The sequence below is a fragment of the Bos mutus genome, chromosome 3, assembly GCF_027580195.1.
Source record: "Bos mutus isolate GX-2022 chromosome 3, NWIPB_WYAK_1.1, whole genome shotgun sequence".
Classification (NCBI taxonomy): domain Eukaryota; kingdom Metazoa; phylum Chordata; class Mammalia; order Artiodactyla; family Bovidae; genus Bos; species Bos mutus.
This window is the reverse complement of record NC_091619.1, coordinates 27,338,499-27,361,173: the sequence shown is the minus strand read 5'-3', so window position 1 is coordinate 27,361,173 and position 22,675 is coordinate 27,338,499. Positions and strand designations below refer to the sequence as shown.

Sequence of the window (22,675 nt, the reverse complement as noted above, 5' to 3'; positions counted from 1 at the left end):
AAGATTTGGGAGGGAAAAAAAAAAAAAAAAAAGACCATATGTATTGTACTATGTAGTTTTCCAAAGAGCATTGACAACGTATATATTTCTGTATAACTATTTCCTATAGTATATTAATTGTGCCAGTGCTGTGATATACTTGACTTATGACTGTGAAATCAAAAAAGTTTATATTTAAGTGAATGAGTCTGCTACTATATAATGAAAAAAAAAAAAGAAATAATGAACAACAACAACAAAAAAGCTGCTGTTGAGGAAGTCCCACAATGGAATACTACTCAGCCATAAAAAGAATGAAATAATGTCATTTGCAGCAGCATAGATACAACTGGAGATCCTCATATTAAGTGAAGTAAGTCAGAAAAAGAAAGGCAAGTACTGTACTTATATATGGAATCCACAATATGGCACCAATTAACTTATCTAGAAAACAGACTCACAGACATAGAGATCAGACTTGAGGTTGCCAAGGGCGAGTGGGGCTAGAGAAGGAATGATTGGGAGTTTGGAGTTGATAAATGCAATTGAATGGACAGAGTAAAATCCTACTGTATAGCACAGGGAACTACATTCAGTTTCCTGGGATAAACCATAATGGAAAATAATATTAAAAACAATGTGTATATGTATATAACTGTGTCGCTTTGCTGTACAAAAAGAAATTAGTTATACTTCAATTAAAAGCGAAAAAAAAAAAAAAAGAAAGATGTTTTTCTGGAGCTTTCTTGCTTTTTTGATGATCGAGAGGATGTTGGCAATTTGATCTCTGGTTCCTCTGCCTTTTCTAAAACCAGCTTGAACATCAGGAAGTTCACCGTTCACATATTACTGAAGCCTGGCCTGGAGAATTTTGAGCATCACTTTACTAGCATGTGAGATGAGTGCAATTGTGCGGTAGTTGGAGCATTCTTTGGCATTGCCTTTCTTTGGAATGGGAATGAAAACTGACCTTTTCCAGTCCTGTGGCCACTGCTGAGTTTTCCAAATTTGCTGGCATGTTGAGTGCAGCACTTTCACAGCATCATCTTTCAGGATTTCAAATATCTCAACTGGAATTTCATCACCTCCACTAGGCTTTGTTCGTAGTGATGCTTTCTAAGGCCCACTTGACTTCACATTCCAGGATATCTGGCTCTAGGTCAGTGATCACACCATCGTGATTATCTGGGTCGTGAAGCTCTTTTTGTACAGTTCTTCTGTGTATTCTTGCCACCTCTTCTTAATATCTTAATAGCTTTTTACGTTACTGAATCTAAATTCATAAGACAGAGCTCTTTTATCGCAATTTTTTAAATGCTGCAGGTTGCAGCTATTACCACTTCAAAGAAGTCTGAATGAGGAAAAAATTTTCCCTTGTTAAATTAGTTCCTATTTCTGTAGAAATTTCATTTTTAAATCTGTGATAGATGCGCTATCATAATGCAAGTATATAGTTGTTTTTTTTTCCTATCAACTACTCATTGTCATTCAACAATAAAGACATTAAAGATACAGCAAGCTTATAAAGTACTATTTTCTGAAAGAAATAGGAGGCATCTTTATCTTAATATTGTACTTTTGGTTATGCAAACACTTTGATAACAGAAATGTTTATGTCCCCCATAAATCTGGTCAGAAATCAATTTTTATTTTGTTAAGTTAAACAGACTATAGGCAGACGGAGTACTGCGTACAAGTGGTCCAAAGTAAGACAGAAGCCTACAGTAAGAATGCTAGATCTTAAAAAAGAAACTGGGGGTGGGAAGGAGGTGGGTGATGAGTTCAGGGTGGGGGACACATGTGCACCCGTAGCTGATTTATGTCAGTGTATGCCAAAAACCATCACAATATTGTAAAGTAATTATCCTCCAATAATTAAAAAAAAAAAAGGAAACTGGTTTATGAATTTAAAGTTTTGTGCCTTGGTCAAACATTAACATGATGTCACAAATTCCCTGGCAGTCCAGTGGTTCAGAGTCCACACTTTCACAGAAGGGGGCACAGTTTGATCCCTGGTGGGAGAAATGAGATCACTCAAGCTCCCCTACGTTGTCAAAAACTTAAAAAACAAAAGTCCTGTCATTGAAAAATGATGTCTGTGTAGAATGACAAAAATAACCAGTGTTGAATCATGTTATATTTCCTGACATTCAGCATTATCCCAGGTTGCTAAACGTGTGCTTTCCAAGAAATCTGACTTATTATTGTGTTCATTTACTGTCCTACGTGACACTTTTGTCACTGTTAGAGATTCAGTGATTAAAATGGGAAACAGAAGCTTAGGTTATTTTCCTTCTCAAAACTATGTTCCTTGGAGTCACATTATTGCGATGGCTTTCGTGCTCTTGTACACGGAATGTCTTAAGCTGAGTGCAATTTAGAGGATCCTAATTACTTCTTTCAACACTGTGATCTGACCTGTAACAAATGTGTATGCACATTGTTAACAAGTCTATTATAAACCAACTGAATGTACAAATCTTAGTGCTGGTGCTGAAATCTCTTCAGAACAGTCACCATGATATCAAGGTTTGTTTCCACATTTGTAAGCATCGAGTGTCAATCAAAACTGAAGATGAAACACTAACAAATGCTGAGTTCTCAGGCTTTAGGTATACTTCCTCTTTAGGTTTTTTGGTTCTCTATTTTTACCATACTGTTTCATTTAAATTTCCTACACACTAACTTCATATGTGCGACTAAAATAAAACTGCAGTATGTATTTTAAAATGGGTTTAAGACTAGTATTTAATTGTTATAGTTTATACCATGCACAACTTACAAAGACAAGGATATAAACAAAGAGCTGTACATACAAGAAGTATAGTTCAATGGTAGAACATTTGACTGCAAAGAGTTGTACATATACAAACTACAGAAGCCTATATAGTAATTGTAATGGGATGTCATGCTAAAAGGAATATCAGCATTGCAGTAATGTGAATGGGAAAAAAGTGCAATAAGCAGGGGCCATGTGTATATACATACAGCTGACTCATCTTGCTATACAGTAGAAACTAACACAACATTGTAAAGCAACCATGCTACACTTCAAGTTAAAAAATAAATCAAAGTAGGAATATCAGTCTCTCAGCAAACATATATACTTTGCTACACATAATTTTACAATTATACATATGAAACAAAATATTGTGTTTATACTACAAAATGCATACAGAGATCCCCCTCAACAGAAAGGCATAAAACAATTCATGAAAGCAAAGGAAGAAACAGTATGGTTAGGAGAAAGGGAAAAATGAATATAAATATTTTTACATCGAAGATGGCATGAGTTAAAAGTCATTCAAGAAACATATAGCGTAACTACAAAGGAGAAAAGTGTAAGTAGGGAGCAATAATTTCTTACAGTAAGTCTTCACTGAGAAGGTGACAGTTACACATGATCTTGAAGAATCAATTGCACTCACTAATGTGCAAGAAATTGTATACTTGGTTGGTCTGGGTTCATCAAACCCTGCACATTTCTAAGGAAAGCCTTCAATACTAGCCCTTGATGGGCATATGGGAGATGACTTCTGAACTCTTGTAATATTAATTATGCCTGATAAAAGTGCCTCCCCCTCAAAAAAAAAAAAAAGTTTCTGTTTGCCTGAGGCCATCTGCATTCAGTTTGACCTCTGGATCTGACTGGAGGTCAAGTAGGTGGTATCAGTTCTGCAGAGGTTCTACACCTGTATGACTGATTCCCCAATAAAAACCACAGACAGAGGCTCAGGTGAGCTTCCCTGGTTGGTAACACTCTTTCTGCATGCTATTACACACTAACTGGGAGCATAAAGCATCTCCCTGTTTAACTCTACTGAAGGAAGACACTTGAAAGTGTGCACCTGCTTCCTCCTGGATTTCACACCATGCACCATGAGTATAAAGATTTTTCTTAATTCTAAGTCCTTCCAGCAAATCACGAATCTGAGTGTGGTCTTGGGGACCCCATAAAAAACTAGGAAAGAAAGAAACAGCGTGCAAATCAAGAACAGCAGATGCAAAGTTCACAAACAAAAAAAGAATAGGAGCCTACAGAGAGAAAACTATCTGTATGTATTAGTATATATATAGTCATATAACTAAAATATTGAGAAAGTTAAGAAATTTGTGACATCTAAAGGAGTATCTTTCAAAAGGCATACTGTTCTGATCAAGAAACACTAAATATTATAAAAGTATCCATTATATCTGATTTGATGCAAATCATACTAGCTTTTGATTTCTGAATAAGCTCAGATTTGTAAAATTTCTACTTCTACCTAGCAAGCTGACATCACAATTCATGACTTTTCATCTTTTCAAAAAGTGTAGACAGCAAAAGGATACTGAATACTGCAGAAGAAACACAACCCAAAGTACACAAAGCGTAGAGGGATACATTTGAGGAAGACTTCTGTCATAAAGATTTTCAGAGAAGCTTGAAATTCAGAATTTGAAGCATGAAAGAACTCCCAAAGAGACACAAGAAAATTTAAGTTGGCAGACATCAACAAACCCCATTCCTATTCTGACTACTTATTCCTGTCAGATTACCCAGCAAAGTATCTTATCACCAAAACAAAAAGAGCTGAAGTTTCTTTAGGGATCTTTTTGGTATTCTATATTTATAAATAAATGTTTAGATTATATAAACATATTTGTTGAAAATGAGAATCTTTTGAGTTTGTAAGTATGCCCCTGTAACTAGTGATCAAATGAGTGTGCTCCTGACTCTATCACTCAGTACCAGTTGCCATGTTGTTTTCAGTATTACACAAAACTGAAACCCAAACTTCAAAGCCAAAGCTAGTGACCAGTTTTACACATAATGTTCCTAGAACTGATTTCATTACTTCAAAGCTCAAGTTCTGAGAGACTCGTTCATACTCACTAATTTCCTTTAAGTGTTAATTTACTAAAATGTATGATCACTGGGGTGGAGGATGGGAGGGGGTTAAAGGCTAAAATAGACAACTCTACAAACTAGTTTATCTCCACAGTGTTGTTAAGTGGAATTTAGTTTCAGTAAACTGACTGATGGACTTCAAGACGGATCATTAAGCAGATGTGAAAAGACCACATGAACCCCAACTCAAATACAGAAATAGCTAACATACAACAAATTAAAGTGTAAACCCCAAAATACCTAAGTCTACACCCAAGAACGCAAAATTTTGAAGTGCCAGAAACAAAACAGCACTCAAAGCCTAAGTAGTGAGGCAGTGATATAAGTGAGCCACAGAGGTTACCTTACCACTGTTGGGAATAGGAAGTAAGATAAAGGTCAAAAGGTCAAACTGAACTGCCTCAATAAAGCCATGGGGCAATCTTTTAAGCACTCCACAAACAAAAACCCTCACCAGTCCTGGAGTCACCCACAAGCAATCTCAACACTAAATAAGCTTGATGCATAGATGTGTAAACAAAGTATGTTCTATTTTGCACAGTACACAGACAGGCCAAGTCAAGAACCTAAGAAGCTTGCCTAGTAGACTAGTAGCTTCCGGGTTGGTGAACTGGTAGAGATTCGGGAAGAGTGACACGGGCGAGCATGGACGCTCCATACCTCTTCCCACAAACCTCGCCCTGTGCATCGCTTCTATCTGACTATCCCTGAGCTATGGCCTTTTATAATAAACTGGGAGGTAATGCTGGATGACTTAAGGGAAGACCACGTAGTGATGCGACCTCTAGTCCTGAAGCTTCATGTCCTGGCACCAGTTTTTCCGCAATGTCAGAAACACTGAATGGAAAATTAGAAGTAAATCTATTATGAACCAGAAGGAACCCAGTCCATCACACTAGTCATCTTCTCCAAGGGTGAAGTCAACATTCCTCTTCTGTCCTCTATCCTAAGCTCAAGTTCTTATTTAAAATCTTATCTTTAATCAACTCATAACCCCAAGCAAAATGTTCACAAAGTTGAAGTCATTATTTTTGCCCAATAGCTACTTCTTTTCCTGGAATTCCTACTTAGGTAAATTCACATATTCATTCAACAACAACCAAAAGAAACTTTTCTGAACCCTTATAAACACAAAAACATCTCATCAGAACTCCTTCCAACCCAAGGCACAAATGGAACTCCCAGTGAAGATAAGCTCATAAATAAAATTACAACGCACGTGAAGAAACCCAATACTGCTGGAATGAGTAGAAAAACACAATAAACCAAGAAGTAAAAACCTAAAACCACAGAAAACAAAACAGTCGGATAGACTTCAAATATGTATAAAATGTTCACAGAGATAGAGGACAAACGGAACCTGTGAAAATGGGTAGATATAAAAAAGAAAATGAAACTGAATAAACTTAAAACACTAATTAATAAGCAAGTGGTAACTGTTAAGAAAACTATTAAGATAGAACAGATATGAAGGAATTATATAGAATTCAACATAGAGATAAGGAGAGATAGAATACAAAAGAGAAGAAGCAAGCTAAAGAACTCAATGAGCCTTTCTGGCAGTGACAACCTCCCCACAAGAACAAGCCTCTCACAAAGGATCTCCTTCATCCCTCTCCATAAAAGAAGAGGAAACATAAGAAGTGCCTGGTGCAGAGCCTTAAATTCCCCCAATTTTCATGGATGTGAAATGCTCAAGATGCTAAAAATCACCACCATCTTTGGGCCATGCACAAATAGTTTTGTGAGCTGGCTGCTCTACTATCCTCTGTCAACCTACAAGAGGAAAAGCAAGCCTTACAGAGAATGTTCCTTAGACAGAAGCAGCATTAAAAGCACCCTGAATCAAGATGAGTGGGAACCCGTCCCAATAAACACATTCTGGACATCTAAAAAAAACCAAAGGAACTAAATGAGAAATTCCAGCATATGTCAAAAAGAAGTTCATTAAGGAAATGAAGTAGAGATGCTAAAGAGATAAAGGCTGGAAATTTCAGACCTAAAGAAATGAGCCCTCAGATTGCAATCCAACTCTTAAGCAAGATAAAAATACCTCTGCACCTAAACATCAGCAAACATGAAGAAAAAATTTTTGGTTTTTTTGGCTACGTCATGTGGCTTGTGGGATCTCAGTTCTCTCACCAGGGATTAAACCCAGGCCACCTCAGTGAAAGCCCACAATCCTAACCACTAGGCCACTAGGAAACCCCTCAAAAAACTCTTAATAACTACTAGTAGTAGAAGAAAATCAGACTTAGAGCTTATCTCGTCAGTTAAAAAAAAAAACAACTGCCAAACAATAACAGGAATAATTATCTTCAAAGCTGCTGGAGAAAATAAAAGTCAACTGGCAATCTATACCCTGATAAAGCTATTATTCTACAATAAGAGCAAATCAAATTACCAGACATAAAACAGTACTATTCACTGCTATAAGAACTAATAAAGCATTGGGCTGAACCATATAAAACTGTAAGTATTCAACCACTTAGGACTAACCACTTAGAATTTTATATAGTTCAATCTGATATCTGAGAACATGGAAAAATGTTTAGAAGTGAGATGCAAGAAGTAATTAGCAAAGGCATCAATAAAACATTGATACCTAAACATGCATGGGCTAAAAGTAAATATAACTATGAAAGAGATTAAAAAACATAAACTACTAAAATATAATGATCTGTTCTATTATAATTAAACTTTAAAAATTATTCTAATATGAAAGGAAAATTAAGATATGATTAAAATTATGTCAATTAAAGTAAAATCTTTCCTTAATAAAATAAGCAAGGGCCTTGAAATTCAATCACACAAACCAGAGTCAAGTTTCAGAAATTCCAAGAAAGAACCTCTATTAGTTGGCATCTTTCAGTCTGATTCACATAAACTGGCTCCTAAAATACTGGGGACATAGGGACTCTGCCACCCCACATTCCTTATCAGATGTTTCCAGTCCAACTCTGCCCTACCTTGTACTTCTGCCCTCATCCCAGTAAGATTTTTAATGTGCCTACGTGAAAATACAGTCTATGCTGGGGACAGGAAATAATCATATAAAATTATGTCTATATTTGCATTTGTACAAGGTTTCACTCTAAGATCAGTTAGTATTTACTGAGAAATTTATATGTATTAGTTCAGTCAGTCCTCGTAACAGCTCTGTAAAGTAGGATCAATTTCTATATCCATTTCAAAAGTGAGGAAACAGGTTCAGAGAGATTAGATAATGTTCTCAAGTCATGGGACAATGTAAGTGGAGGGGAGAGGAGACCAAGGTCTGAAACTAAAATGTACGAACCTATAGCCCTAGTCTTCTTGGAGAAGACTCTTGAGAGTCCCTTGGACTGCAAGGAGATCCAACCAGTCCATTCTGAAGGAGATCAGCCCTGGGATTTCTTTGGAAGGAATGATGCTGAAGCTGAAACTCCAGTACTTTGGCCACCTCATGTGAAGAGTTGACTTCACTGGAAAAGACCTTGATGCTGGGAGGGATTGGGGGCAGGAGGAGAAGGGGAAGACAGAGGATGAGATGGCTGGCTGGCATCACCGACTTGATGGACATGAGTTTGGGTAAACTCCGGGAGTTGGTGATGGACAGGGAGGCCTGGCGTGCTGCGATTCATGGGGTCGCAGAGTCAGACACAACTGAGCGACTGAACTGAACTGTGCACCTAACAAGACTGCTTCAAAATATAAAAAAAACCTGGTAAAACTCAAAGTAGACAAATTGAAGCATGAAGATGAATGAATGAGTAGGGGAATAAAATACACAGGCTCACTAAATGTGAGACATTATCAAGTGGCTAAATATATGTGTAATTGGTATTTCAGAAAGGATATTCTAAAAAATGAGAAAAATATTTTAAGAGAAAATGGCCAAATCTTCTCCAACTTGAACAACAATAATCCAAAATTCAAGAATCTCAATAATCTCTGAGGATTACACCTCTAAATAAAACCATACGAAAGCACATCATAAAATCAACTGCTTAAACTAATAATAAAGAGTAAACCTTAACAGCAGTGGGAGAGGCAGGTATGAACACATTACATACAAAGATAACAATGACAGCAGACTTTTCATCAGAAACTATAAATCCAGGGGACTTCCCCTGTGGTCCAGTGGCTAAGATTCCATGTTCCCAATGCCAGGTTCTATCCCTGACCAGGGAACTAGATCCTACATGCCACAACTGAAATATTCTGCATGCTACAACTAAGACACAGTGCAGCCAAAATATATAATTTTTAAAGCCAGAAGTTGTTAATGGAATGCCATCGTTAAAGCAGTAAAAGCAAAAACAGACACATGAATTAACAAACTAAATGAAATGACAAACTACAGGGGAGAAAACGAACAGCAGAGATTACCGATGCAGAATTAGTGCATAAATATAAAATGAATGTTTAATGTAATCAAAATAGAATAGCATTAACTACGACCAAAGGAAAATACAAGAACAGATTTTAAAAAGAACAAAAACCTAGAAACAAAAACAGCTAAGTAATAAATTTAAAATAAATGGAGACCATAACAAAGACAAAAGTATAACGTAACTTTTCAGTACACTTCTGAATGGAACAAAAAAAAAGAGCTTCAAGAAATTTTTTGAGGGAGATTTATTTTCTGGGCCCTGCCACACAGCATGGGGGATCTTAGTTCCCTGACCAGGGGTCAAACCTGTGACCCCTGCAGTAGAAGCAGGGAGTCTGAACAAATGGATACCCAGGGAATTTTAGTTAACTAAAATTTAGATAGCCACAACTAACTAGTGCAATGGTACAAGACCTACGAAGTTCCCAGAACTTCAGACCTCGGAAAATATTTGAGACAGTACTTTAAGAAAATACATTAAGTTTTTAATTTTTTGGGAAAATGGAATTACACACAACAAAAAAATCAACAGCTAGCTAACTTCCACTAATAGAAGAATAAGGAGTTCATGATCTGAGCCACAGTCAGCTCCTGGTCTTGTTTTTGCTGACTGTATAGAGCTTCTCCATCTTTGGCTGCAAAGAATATAATCAATCTGATTTTGGTGTTGACCATCTGGTGAAGTCCATATATAGAGTCTTCTACTGTACTGTTCGAAGAGGTTGTTTGCTATGACCAGTGCGTTCTCTTGGCAAAACTCTATTAGCCTTTGCCCTGCTTCGTTCCATATTCCAAGGACAAATTTGCCTGTTACTCCAGGTGTTTTTTGACTTCCTACTTTTGCATTCCAGTCCCCTATAATGAAAAGGACATCTTTCTTGGGTGTTAGTTCTAAAAGGTCTTGTAGGTCTTCATAGAACTGTTCAACTTTAGCTTCTTCAGTGTTACTAGCTGGGGCATAGACTTAGATTACTGTGATATTGAATGGTTTGCCTTGGAAACGAACCTTCAGATGTTCAAGTTGGTTTTAGAAAAGGCAGAGGAACCAGAGATCAAATTGCCAACATCCGCTGGATCATCGAAAAAGCAACAGAGTTCCAGAAAAACATCTATTTCTGTTTTATCGATTATGCCAAAGCCTTTGACTGTGTGGATCACAATAAACTGTGGAAAATCCTGGAAGACATGGGAATACCAGACCACCTGACCTGCCTCTTGAGAAACCTGTATGCAGGCCAGGAAGCAACAGTTAGAACTGGACATGGAACAACAGACTGGTTCCAAATAGGAAAAGGAGTACGTCAAGGCTGTATACTGTCACCCTGCTTATTTAACTTCTATGCAGAGTACATCATGACAAATGCTGGACTGGAAGAAGCACAAGCTGGAATCAAGATTGCTGGGAGAAATATCAATAACCTCAGATATGCAGATGACACCACCCTTATGGCAGAAAGTGAAGAGGAACTCAAAAGCCTCTTGATGAAAGTGAAAGTGCAGAGTGAAAAAGCTGGCTTAAAGCTCAACATTCAGAAAACAAAGATCATGGCATCTGGTCCCGTCACTTCATGGGAAATAGATGGGGAAACAGTGGGAACAGTGTTTATTTTGGGGGGCTCCAAAATCACTGCAGATGGTGACTGCAGCCATGAAATTAAAAGACGCTTACTCCTTGGAAGAAAAGTTATGACCAACCTAGATAGCATATTGAAAAGCAGAGACATTAGTTTGCCAATAAAGGTCCGTCTAGTCAAGGCTATGGTTTTTCCAGTGGTCATGTATGGATGTGAGAGTTGGACTGCGAAGAAAGCTGAGCGCTGAAGAATTGATGCTTTTGAACTGTGGTGTTGGAGGAGACTCTTGAGAGTCCCTTGGACTGCAAGGAGATCCAACCAGTCCATTCTAAAGGAGATTAACCCTGGGATTTCTTTCGAGGGAATGATGCTAAAGCTGAAACTCCAGTACTTTGGCCACCTCATGCGAAGAGTTGACTCACTGGAAAAGACTCTGACGCTGGGAGGGACTGGGGGCAGGAGGAGAAGGGGACGACAGAGGATGAGATGGCTGGATGGCCTCACCGACTCGATGGACGTGAGTTTGAGTGAACTCCAGGAGTTTGTGATGGACAGGGAGGCCTGGCGTGCTGCGATTCATGGGGTCGCAAAGAGTCGGAGACGACTGAGCAACTGAACAGAACTGAATGGAAGAATGAAAAGTGAACCATCCCCTCAAAGTGCAGATATAAAACTTGACAAAATTGTCACAAACAAAAGAACCCATCCATTTCAAAGCACTGGGAAACAATCATTATCAGACAAAATGAGAAATGCTTATTCTCCAAAAATCTGCTATGGTAAAAACAGTGGAAGGCATTGGCCTTCTTGCCTGAACATGATTCTACGATCCCTACTCCCACTCGAAAATTCTAGTATGCACCATCAGTAGTTTTACTAGAGGGTGACCATAAAAAACAGCAGCTCTGTTCTCATGCCATATACAAAAGTAAACTCAAGATGGATTAAAGACCTGAATATAAGACCAGAAACCATAAAACTTCTAAAACAAAAAAAACATAGACAGAACCCTCTTGACATAAATGGTAGCAATATTTCTGGATCTATCTCCTAAGGTAAATGAAACAAAACCAAAAATAAACAAATGTTGGGCTTCTCTGGTGATCAGTGCAGGAGACACCACTTATCCCTGGTCCAGGAAGATACCACAACTAAGCTACAACTGCTGAGCCTGCGCTATCGAACCCAAGAGCTGCAAATGAGCCTCTAGGCTGCAACTACTGAAGCCCGAGTGCCTCGAGTCCATGCTCCGTAATAAGAGAAGCCACTTCAATGAGAAGTCCATGCACTGCAGCCAGAAAGTAGCCCCTGCTCATCGCAACAGAGAAAGGCCACACACAGCAGTGAAGATCCAGTGCGGCCAAAACTAAACAAATAGAAATTTTAATTAAAAAATGGGACCTAATTTAACTCAAAAGCTTCTGCACCGCTAAGGAAACCAGCAACAAACAAAAAGACAACCTACTGAGTGGGAGAAAATATTTGCATGATATGACCAATAATACCCAAAATATATATTGTTGTTTAGTCACTAAGTCGTTGTGTCCAACTCTTTTGTGACTCCATGGACTACAGCCTGCCAGGCTCCTCTGTCCACGGGATTTCCTAGTTAAGAATACTGGAGTGGGTAGCCATTTCCTTCTCCAGGGGATCTTCCCAACCCAGGGACTAAACCTGAGTCTCCTGTATGGCAGGCGGATTCTTTACCACTGAGCCACCAGGGAAGTGTCCCATAAAGCTCATGTAACTCAATATTAAAGAAAAAAAAAAAATGAAAACTAGGCAGAGGACCTGAACAGACATGTTCCCAAACAGGATATACAGATGACTGACAGTGCTCATCACTGCTAATCATAAGAGAAACCCATATCAAAACCACACTGAAGGACTTTCCTGGTGGTCCAGTGGTTAAAAATCTGCCTTGAAATTTGAGGCACTCAGGTTCAATCCCCAGTCAAGGAACTAATATCCCACACGCTGTGGAGCAACTAAGGTCGTGCACCACAACTAGAGAGTCCATGTGCCTCGGCTAGCGTCTGTGCACTGCGACAAAGGATTCTGTAGGACACAACAAAGATTCCGAGTGTCCCAACTAAGACCTGACAAAGTCAGATAAATAAATATTATTTTTAAAAAACCCTGAGATTATCACCTCACATCCACCTGAATGGCTACTACCAAAAGACCACAAATGCCAAATGCTGGGGAGGATGTGGAGACAAGGGAACACTCCTACACTGCTAGTGGGAACGCAAACCACTGCAGCCACTTTGGAGAACAATATGGAGGTTCCTTAAAAAAAACAACTAAAAATAGAACTGCCATATCATCATCCAGCAATTCTACTTCTGGGAATAAAATCAAAGAAAGTGAAAACGCTGACTCAAAAAGATATATGCACCCCAATGTTCATAGCAGCATTATTTACAATGGCCAGGATATGGAAGCAACCTAAGTGACCATCAACAGATGGATAAAGAAGTGTATATATACATAGAGATTATTATTAAGCCATTAAAAAAAAAAGAATGAAATTCTGCCATTTAAAACAATACGGACGGACCTGGAGGGTATTATGCTTAATGAAATAAGTCAAACAGAGAAAGACAAATACTATATCTTAAATTTTCATGCAGAATCTAAAAACTAAAACAAGTGAATGAATATAACAAAACAGAAACCAATACAAATACAGAAACATCAACAGGCCGAGGGAAAGAGAAGGCACAATAAAAAGGTAGGTGATTATGAGGCACAAACTCGTAAGCATAAGATAAATAAGCTACAAGGATAGCGTTACAGCACAGAGAACATAGCCAATGTTATATAATAATTTTTTGTGTTTATTTTTTGTTCCTTGGTTTTCTTCATATAATAACTTTAAATGGAGTATAATATATAAAAATATTGGCTCACTCTGTTGTACACCTGGAACTAATGTAACACTGTAAATCAACTATCAGATCAGATCAGATCAGTCACTCAGTCGTGTCCGACTCTTTGCGACCCCATGAATCACAGCATGCCAGGCCTCCCTGTCCATCACAAACTCCCTGAGTTCACTCAGACTCACATCCATCGAGTCAGTGATGCCATCCAGCCATCTCATCCTCTGTCTTCCCCTTCTCCTCCTGCCCCCAATCCCTCCCAGCATCAGAGTCTTTTCCAACGAGTCAACTCGTTGCATGAGGTGGCCAAAGTACTGGAGTTTCAGCTTCAGCATCATTCCTTCCAAAGAAATCCCAGGGCTGATCTCCTTCAGAATGGACTGGTTGGATCTCCTTGCAGTCCAAGGGATTCTCAAGAGTCTTCTCCAACACCACAGTTCAAAAGCATCAATTCTTCGCGCTCAGCCTTCTTCACAGTCCATCCTCACATCCATACATGACCACAGGAAAAACCATAGCCTTGACTAGATGAACCTTTGTTGGCAAAGTAATGTCTCTGCTTTTGAATATGCTATCTAGGTTGGTCATAACTTTTCTTCCAAGGAGTAAGGGTCTTTTAATTTCATGGCTGCAGTCACCATCTGCAGTGATTTTGGACCCAGAAAAATAAAGTCTGATACTGTTTCCACTGTTTCCCCATTTATTTCCCATGAAGTGGTGGGACCGGATGCCATGATCTTCGTTTTCTGAATGTTGAGTTTTAAGCCAACTTTTTCACTCTCCACTTTCACTTTCATCAAGAGGCTTTTGAATTCCTCTTCACTTTCTGCCATAAGGGTGGTGTATTCTGCATATCTGAGGTTATTGATATTTCTCCCGGCAATCTTGATTCCAGCTTGTGTTTCTTGAGTCCAGCGTTTGTCATGATGTACTCTGCATAAAAGTTAAATAAACAGGGTGACAATATACAGCCTTGACAATCTTATACTTCAATGTAAAAAACAAAAAAGCAGCTTTGGCACCATATGAAGCAGGATCAGTTAGGTCAGGAGAGCAAATGTGAACACATCTGCCAGCTAAAAGTAGGTATTCCAGTTTGGAAAGAACACCTTGTACACACTTAAGTTTGGGTCACAGCTAATGCAGGTAGCAGGCCACTGGAAAAACATAAGACACTTAAAATGAGAGTCACACAATTAAGATAAAACTCTACACACACCTGGCTAACTAAAAGGGATACTCAAGAAAGCCCAGCAAAAATAAAAGGCCAAATGAGACTAAAACCTGGCTGCAACTTTTAGTGTGTTTCCTAAACAAAGACAGATTACTAATGGTGTGAGGCTGATAAACTCAAGATATTTGAACGAAACTTCCACCCTAAAGCACTGGTTGACCACAAAGCTATGCAGACATACTAACAGAAGCGAACTCTAGAAAGCCAGGCTAAGCAATAAAAATAAAAATAACTGAAAAGAGGTATCAATGACTGTAAGCTGTACAAATTTCATACTTTAAGACTAAGCAAGTTACTACAAAATAGCAACAACCTGCAGAAAAATAAACCAGAAGCCAGAGTTGCTATAATATAGGAAATCATAAAGAAACAGACAAGTGTGCCTTAACCTGGGGTTGGGGGGGAATCAGTCAACTAATCAACGGAGTCCAAACACTGAAGTTAATAAACAGATTTCAAAGCAGCTATTATAAAATACTCCTAAGAATAAAGTAAAATACGATGGCAGGACTCAACATATAGGAAGTCTGAAGAGAGAACTAGGAATTATAGTAACAACCCGTAAGATGAAAAGTAGAACATCCAAAATTAAAAATTTAATCATATATCTAGGCTCAATAGCAGACTTAGTGGATCTGTAGATAAGTCTAAGTATTCAATCCTTAAAAGGCAGAAAGATCAAAACAACAGGGGGAGGAGGAGGAACAGCCAGAGAGACATCAAGATCTCAAAACGAATGCAGTGGAAGTCTCAGAAGATGAGAGCAAGGAGCAGGAAAAATATTTTGAGAAAATAATAGCCAAAAATGTCCCAAACTTAATGAAATAAATAATCTGAAAAGTCAAAAAGCTGGAAAAATTCAACTATAATAAAACAAAGAGAATCAAACCTTGATTTATCATACTCAAACTACTGCAAGACAAAGATTTTTCAAAGAAAATCCTGAAAACAGCAACAGAAAAACAATTCATCATCCACAGGGGAACAACATTAACATCTGACTTTTCATCAGAGACCATGGAGGTCAGAAAGCAATCAAGTGACATATTTAAAGTAATTGAAAGACTGTAAAACCAAGAATTCTTTATAAAACAAAAATATTCTTCAATCTGAAAGCAAAGTAAGGCAATCCCCAGATAAACAAAAATTAATAGAATGTCATGAGCATATTTGTACCACAAAAGAAATACTAAATGAAGTTCATTCAGGCTGAAAAAAACTGCAATCAGACAATACCCTGGATCCACTGAATGGAAAGAGAAGCATCAGAAAGGGTGAACATATGGAAGACATAAAAAAGACTGTTTTTTGGAAGACATAAAAAAGACTGTTTTCCTCTTGATTTCTTAAAAAAAAAAAACAAAACATAAGATTGTTTAAAGTGATAATCAGAATAAAGTTTTTTAAACATATAAACAGAATAATACAATAGTTACAAAGGAGAAGAAGTGAGAAGAGAAGGGAAAGTCGTTCAGTTGTGTCCAACTCTTTGCAACTCCATGGACTGTAGAATGCCAGGCTCCTCTGTCCATGGAATTGTCCAGGCCAGAATATTGGAGTAGGTATTCCCTTCTCCAGGGGATTTTCCCAACCCAGGTCTCCCACATTGCAGGCGTATTCTTTACCATCTGAGCCATCAGGGAAGCCCCAGTTACAAAGGAGAAAAATGGATCTATAGCAAAGTTGCTGGATTTTAACAAAATCAATACAATATTACCTTGACATGGCTTGTATTAAATTAGACATATAATTGCTAGAGGAAAAACTAAGACAAAAACAAAGTAAAAACAAAAAGAGAGAAAATTTTAAAGAACATTAAAAATACTGGACACAAAAGGCTTAGTAAAAGAAAGGAACCAAAACCTGACATGACAAAGAGAAAACAAACATCCTAAATCCAACCACATGATTGCTGCTGTTGTTCAGTCCCTAAGTCGTGTCCAACTCTTTGAGACACCGTGGACTGCAGCACCCCAGGCTTCCCTGTCCTTCACCATCTCCCAGAGCTTGCTCAAACTCATGTCCATTGAGTCAGTGATGCTATCCAACCATCTCATCCTCTGTTGTCCCCTTCTCCTCCCACATTCTATCTTTCCCAACATCAGGGTCTTTTCAAATGAGTCAACTCTTTGCATCAGGTGGCCAAAGTATTAAGAGTTTCAGCTTCAGCATCAATCCTTCCAATAAATATTCAGGACTGATTTCCTTTAGGATTGACTGCTTTGATCTCCTTCCTGTCCAAAGGACTTTCAAGAGTATTCTCTTACACCACAGTTTGAAAGCTTCGGCGCTCAGCATTCTTTATGGTCCAACTCTCACATCCATATATGACTGCTGGAAAAACCATAGCTTTGACTATATGGACCTTTGTCAGAAAATTGATCTCTGCTTTTCAATATGCTGTCTAGATTTGTCATAGCTTTCCTTCCAAGGAGCAAACATCTTTTAATTTCATGGCTGCAGTCACCATCTGCAGTGATTTTGGAGCTCAAGAAAATAAAATCTGTCACTGTTTCCACTTTTCCCTATCAATTTGCCATGAAGTGATGGGGAAAAAATGGAAAAGTACTCCAGTGAAAAGGCAGAGATTGTCAACCTGGATAAAAGACAAAATCCAACTATATGGGGTCTAAATGAAACATTTCTAAAGACACAACAGACTGAAAGTGAAAAAAAAAAAAAGAAAAAGATATACCATGAAAATAATCATGAAAGGTGGAGGGAAAAGACTCTTAGATGAAACAGATTACTTACTAGACATAAAGGTAAACATTTTATATGCTAAAGAACCAATACATCAAAAATAGCTAACAATTATAAATGCGTAGGAGAAGGCAATGGCACCCCACTCCAGTACTCTTGCCTGGAAAATCCCATGGATGGAGGAGCCTAGTAGGCTGGGGGTCGATAAGAGTCAGACACGACTGAGCAACTTCACTTTCACTTTTCACTTTCATGCATTGGAGAAGGAAATGGCAATCCACACCAGTGTTCTTGCCTGGAGAATCCTAGGGACGGGGGAGCCTGGTGGGCTGCCATCTATGGGTTGGCACAGAGTCGGACACGACTGAAGTGACTTAGCAGCAGCAGTAACTTCTCCCCTGGAGAAGGAAATGGCAACCCACTCCAGTATCCTTGCCTGGAGAATCCCATGGACGGAGGAGCCTGATAGGCTATAGTCCACGGAGTTGCAAAGAGTTGGACATGACTGAGCGACTTTTTACTTTTACTTTACTATAAATGCATATGTACCTAAAAAAATACGTGAAGCAAAACTAACAGAATGAAGAAAAGGATAATTAAACAACTGCAGATGGAGATTTCAATACTCATTTTGCAAAAGTTGATAAAAACAGTCTTTATAAAATATAAAAGCCTTAAACAACATAGTAACCAACTTGATGTAACTGATCTATACAGAACGTTCCATACAAAGATCAGTTCAGTTCAGTTGCTCAGCTGTGTTCGACTCTTTGCAACCCCATGGACTGTAGCCTGCCAGGCTTCTCTGTCCATGGAATTCTCCAGGCAAGAATACTGGAATGGGTTGCCACACCCTTCTCCAGTGGCTCTTCCCAACCCAGGGATTGAACCCAGGTGTGATTAAAAGGGATCTCTTATTAATAATGAAAAGATGCACTTATCATCCCTATCTCTCAGTCTTACAAGTTCTGTCCAGAACCAGGAACAAGGATAAAATACATAATTTACAGTGTCTGTGAGGAAGAGGAAATAAGCCATTTCAGAGACCTTGTGCCATATACAGAGCCTAAAATAGTATTCAGTTCAGTTCAGTTGCTCAGTCGTGTCTGACACTTTGTGACCCCATGAATTGCAGCAAGCCAGGCCTCCCTGTCCATCACCAACTCCCGGAGTTCACCATAGAGTCAGTGATGCCATCCAGCCATCTCATCCTCTGTCATCCCCTTTTCCTCCTGCCCCCAATCCCTCCCAGCATCAGAGTCTTTTCCAATAGTATTACCTGGCCCTTTAAAGAAGTAGTTTGCCAATCCCTTTGCTAATTAATGGGCTTCCCAGGTGGCTCAGTGGTAAAGGATCTATCTACCAAGCAGGAGATGTTGGTTCAATCCCTGGGTCAGGAAGATCTCCTGGAGAAGGAGATGGCAACCCACTTGCCTGGGAAATCCCATGGACAAAGGAGGTCTGGCGGGCTACAGTCCCTGGGGTCGCAGAGTCGGACACAACTTAGTGAGTAAACAGCAGCAGCAGTGCTAGTTAATAAAACAAATCTCAATAATTTGAAAGGGTTTAGACCACTCATGGTATGTTCTCCTACCACAATTAAATTAGAAGGTAATAACAGAAAGAAATCTGAAAAGCCCAAATTTTGGAAAGTTTAAAAACCAAATTCTAATTAACCAATGGGTAAAAGAAGAAACCTTGAGGACAAACAGAAAATACCTTGAACTGAATATAAGTTAAAGTTAATATATACAAATTCACCAGATACAGTTAAAGCAATACCTAAGAGTCCAAAAGAAATTCTGCCATAAAATGTTCTATATCTGCAAAGTCAAATGGGGTAGCCATTAGGCACATGAGATCAGTGAACACTTGAAATGTGACTAGGATGACTGAGGAACTCAATCTACTATTTAACTTTAGCATTAACAGCCACATATGGGAGTTACCTAACACATCTGACAGCACAGGCTTAGAAATTTGTGGCTTTAAAAATATACTAGAAAACAACAACAAAAAAATTTTTAACCAATAATATGATCATGTAATTCAGATTCTGCAAATCAAACCCAAATTAAATAGAATAATATAAAGATCAGAGTAGGTATCAATGGAGGGAAGGGGAATAAAACTCAGATGATTCTTTGAAAAGATCAACAGAATTGATAATTAGCAGGATGGGAGATAAGGTGCAGGTGGAAGGGAAGAGATGGGGCTAGGGGTATGCGGAAACATACACTGAGATTGATTTAGAGGTTAAAAAAGAAAACAAAGAATATGAAAATCAGTAATATAAGAAACAGAAGACTTAACGACAAACCCTACAGAAATCGAAAGAATTAAGGGAATATTATGAAAGGCTTTTTTCCTGATAACAAAGATCTTAATTTAAAATGTTCATCTTTTTTTTTTTTTAACCTTTTTATTTTGTATTGGGGGTATAGCTGATTAACAATGTTGTGATAATTTCAGGTGAACAGCAAAGGGACTTATAAAAGTTTTATACCAACAAGACAGACAATTTAAATGAGTCAAAGGAACTTCCTCAGCCGTCCAGTAGTTAAGACTTCATGCTCCCACTGCAGGGGGCACAGATTTGATCCCTGGTTGGGAAACTAACTTCCCACAAGCCAAGTGGTGCAGTCATAAGCAAACAAACAAATAAGTCAAATTCCTAGAAAATACAAACTCCTAGAAAGTTCCTAGAAAATACAAACTACCAAATACTGGCTCAAGGAAACAAGAGAAACTGAACACACTAATATGAAGTAAAGCAACTAAATTTGTAATTAAATTCTTCTACAAAAGAAAGTCCAGGCCTGCTGGGTTTTTTCAATGATAAATTCTCTCAAGGAAAAAAATAATACAAACCTCACACAAACTTTAAAAAACAGAGGAGGAAGAACCTGCCCGATGGTACAGTGACTGGATCAGAGTTTATCGGGAGAATTCCACATGCCTCGGAGCAACTGGGCCCAGAGGCCACAACTACTGACCCCAGGGGCAGTAACCACTGAAGCCCGAGCACCTAAAGCCCATGCTTTGCACCAAGAGAAGCCACTGCGGTAAGAAGCCCACGCACCACAACGGAGAACAGACGCTGCTCGCCACAACTGGAGAAACCCCATGTGCAGCAAGGAAGACCCAATGCAATCAAAACATAAAAAATAACGTCTTTTAAAAAATTAAAAAGGAAAAGAGAACAATTAACAACTCATTTTAAGAGGCCAATATTACCAAAGACATAAGACGCCAAAGGCATCACAGACGAAATATTCTAAGAAAATTATATTGGGGAATAGAGAGACAAGGATCATTCCCAAGTTTCTTGCTTAGGAATAAGAAGAATAAGAGCTTACAAAGAGGACATTTTGAAATTTTTGAGACAAGTTCAATTTTAGACATGGTAAGTTTGAGATGCATCTGGGTCATTCAAGAAGAAATATTAAAGAGGCAGTTGTGTTAAAACTGTACTTGAGTGAGACTGCATAATGATAATATGTTTTACTCTGAGGTAATGTCCTACCAGGTAAGACTCTACTCTTAATAGCTTCTTAGTTGTTTTACATTTTCTGGTAAAAATTATATAACTAGCATTTTACATGTTAGTGATTTCTGGGTTTCAATGAGTTATTATATAATCATTTATCTTGTTCAAAATTTTAACCATCTCCATGTTTTACTTTTTCAAAATAACTATAAAACATGAATAACTATAAAACATGAAATAGTGGGAAAACAGAGCTAAATAACCTTGACCAAGACCCTCTGGCCCGTAAATTTTCTAATCTGCAAAAAATAAATCATATTGGAAATTCCCTGTGTATCCAGGGTTAGGACTCTGGGCTCTCCTGCCGAGAGCCACAAGTTCAATGCCTCATCAAGGAACTAAAATCCCACAAGGTGCATGGCATGACCAAAAAAAAAAAAATAAATATACAGATAACTAAATAATAAATTATACTGATCATCCCTTCAACTGTTAAAGTTAAGTGCTTATTTAGGTCTTTCAAACCACCACATGATATCCTGAGAGCAGAAATCATCCTAATACTGCCTTCCATAGAACAGGAATTGAAGCAAGGATTCAATGAACCATGATTCTATAATTTCACACTTATGAAGTGTCAAATGTCAGGACTTAAAGAAATCCTCACTATATCCACTTCAACAAATAATTGGGAAAACTGGATTACCACATGCAATGTGGAATGAAAGAATGAAACCGAACCCCTGTCTTACACCATACACAAAAATCAAAGACCAGAAACTATAAAACTCCTAGAAGGATACAAAGGGGATACGCGCTTGGACATCAGTCTTGACAACAGTTTTTTTTAGTTTGATGCCATGAGCAAAAGTAACAAAAATAAACAAATGGGAAACATCAAACTAAAAAGCTTTTGCACAGTAAAGGAAAATATCAACAAAATGAAAAGGCAATCTACAGAATGGAAGAAAATATTTGCAAGTCGTTATCTGGTAAGAAGTTAACAACCAAAATACACAAAGAACTCATGTAACTTAATAAAATATAAATAATCCAATTTAAAAATGGACAAAGAAATGGAACAGACATTTTTGCAAAGAAGAAATACAACTGGCCAACAGGTACATGCAAAGGTGCTCAACATCACTATCCATCAGGAAACAGAAACCAAAACCACAATGAGATATTGTCTGAAATCTGTAAGAAAGGCTTTCATCAAAAAGACACACATCAGCTGAGGAGACATCATGAGCAAAGCTCACTCTCCTAAGTTGAAGATATTTATGGACAAGAAGTTATTGAAATTAAATGGTGGCAGATATGTCCAAGGAATATTGTGGGGATTTGATCCCTTTACAAATCTTGTGGTAGATGAATGTGTGGAGATGGCAACTAGTGGCAACAGAATAATAGTGGAATGGTGGTAATACAAGGAAATAGCCTCATAATGTTAGAAGCCTTGGAACGAGTATGAACAACGGCTGTGCTCACCGAAGAAATCAACTGCTTCCATGCATCCCCTTTCCACATTTTACGAGAAA

At 38.2% G+C, this 22,675-nt stretch overlaps 1 protein-coding gene and 1 pseudogene across 4 annotated transcripts in view; one reads left to right on the top strand and one right to left on the bottom strand.

The window, feature by feature from the left end:
• Nucleotides 1-22,675, bottom strand: part of TRIM33 (tripartite motif containing 33) — a 149,568-nt gene that overhangs the window by 91,807 nt on the left and 35,086 nt on the right. The gene's annotated exons all lie outside the window — the stretch shown is intronic.
• On the top strand, nucleotides 22,382-22,608 carry LOC138985841 (small nuclear ribonucleoprotein G pseudogene; annotated as a pseudogene).